Consider the following 2,231-nt stretch of genomic DNA (forward strand, 5'->3'; position numbering starts at 1 on the left):
CGACCAATGAAAATTTTACATGTGGAAAATCGGCATTGGTCGTGGCTGTTAGCAGGTTATCAGATCCAAAACCGGACCCGATAGCATAACGGCATCCCGTTATGGTGGATGCCACGTGTCGGTCACCCTTGATGAAAGCACTTGTATGGCGCGCGATTTATCGTCATGGAACTGGACACTTCCGTGATGATAATTTTGGTAATATCATGGAACACTTCTACGACAGCGCAAGTATGACTATCTTGATTCTGTCATAAAATCATCATGGAAGTACATGCATGACAGAAAACATGACCTACTGTGACAAACACATATCATCACGGAAGTGTATTTTTTTTGTAGTGAAAGGGAAATAATTGGCGAATACCTTCTCATCTCTTCCTCCGGAAGCCTGAACAGCAATGGTGTAGATGCTCAAGAACTCTGCCGGGTTCAATCTTCCATCATATTTCTCAGGTATCTCTGGCTTGAACATGCGAGCGGACGTCCAACTGACTTGCCATAGCTCATGGGTGAAGGCAGGGCATCCGACCTCGAAAGGTAGGTACCAGCCATCTCCGGGCGTGGGCTCGTCGATATTGGGGCCATCACACCAGTTGGGTTGGCGGTGGTTGTTGCGATGTCGCATGATGACTGCACTCGCGGCTTCCCTCCGCCTGTCCTCTGGGGCTCGCCTGGTTCTTGTCGTGCTCGAGGATCATAGGAAGCCATCGAGACATCGTCGACCTCTTGGATACGTGGCTCCCATACAGCCTGCCGAGGTCGGGACTGCACTGTGCGGGCAACCCCTTCCGTGCGGCTAGTCGCATGAGTCGTTGCCGTCGCCTGGGGAGGCCGAGGTGGGCTGGCCCGCTACGATCCTCCCACCTCAGCGAAACCAATCATGCTTTGGATAGTGACTCACCACCCGTCCATCTGATGAGTCATTGGTGGGAATCTTAGTAGCAAATGGGCCCGCGCCATGGCTTTGGAGGCGGTGCTTGGCATGGGTGAAGATGATGAAGACTGCTACGTCGCTCGGCTCCTGATGGTGCCGATGGCAACCGCATCGCGTCCTCGCTGCCGTGAGCCAGCCGCTTAGATAGCGCGGTCACGCAGCAGAGGTGCTTGAGGGCTGGCAGCTCTGTCGAGCACAGTAGCTGGCTGGCTTGTTCTAGAGGCGGTGCGTGCCTCACGGCCGTACCCGTGGCAGGGCGGCTAGATGGTTGTGGTTTGCCTTAGAACGATCGCCACCACTGCGGTTGTGCCCTTCGGCGAGGAGAGAGGGTGCAGGTAAAGTAATCCCCCGCCCGTACCTCGAGGAGCCTGGCCATTAAGATCTTGTTGATCTTGTCCTTCCCCGGCGCCTCTTGCTTCTGCTTCGGCCACGGGGATGGTGGTGACAATGACTCCTGCATCGACCACGCCTATCGCGATGTCCATGCCTTCACGCGCCCCCTCATTTCCTATGACGTTGTCGACCGCGGGCGGCGGAGCCTTTGAGGTGGACGGGTGATTCGCAGCTCCGGGCTTCTTCTTAGGCGCCATAGGCAACGGCGCCGCCGACGATGAAAACGCCGATGAGGATGATATGCTGCTCATGCTTTCGGGTTCGCGCAGGTGATCCCCCTACCTAGCGCACCAAAGATGTCGTGGGGAACCATGACCACCTATGGGGTTATGAGCCCCTTTATGGTTTGGCGGGGGGATGGCATGTTGCACAAAGAGCAGAGGAGCGTGAGGCAGCACGATGGAGCTCACACGGGCAGTTTTTACCCAGGTTCGGGCCGCCGCGAGGCGTAAAACCTTACTCCTGCTTTGGTGGATTGATGGTGGATTGTGGTGGAAAGCACATCGCACTTGCCCGACAGGGTTGCCTTGGGACGAGAACGGCTACGCGCGTATGAGTGTACAAGGGTTTGAATCCTTCCTATGATTTTGGCCTCCTTTTATAGATCAAGGGGTCACCACAGTGGCAAATTAGTCATTACACACTGATTGGATAGCAAATGGTGCTATCATAGCTAACTCTGCAGGCTGACAGAGCGCATTAAATGCGCCTCTCAGCCTCACATCATAGCTTGCTCGGTAGGCCCTGCCGGGCCGTTTCACTAGCTTGGCGCCTGCTTGCTCGACACGTCGCAGGATGGGTGTCGCTTGTAGGTATTTTTTGTAGGAGGTGACTGCCATGTGGCACATAGCAGCCACTTAGTCACCTTGGAGCTTAACACCACACTCATCGATGACGTACG

This window comes from Triticum dicoccoides, chromosome 1B, assembly GCF_002162155.2.
Source record: "Triticum dicoccoides isolate Atlit2015 ecotype Zavitan chromosome 1B, WEW_v2.0, whole genome shotgun sequence".
In the NCBI taxonomy this organism is placed as follows: domain Eukaryota; kingdom Viridiplantae; phylum Streptophyta; class Magnoliopsida; order Poales; family Poaceae; genus Triticum; species Triticum dicoccoides.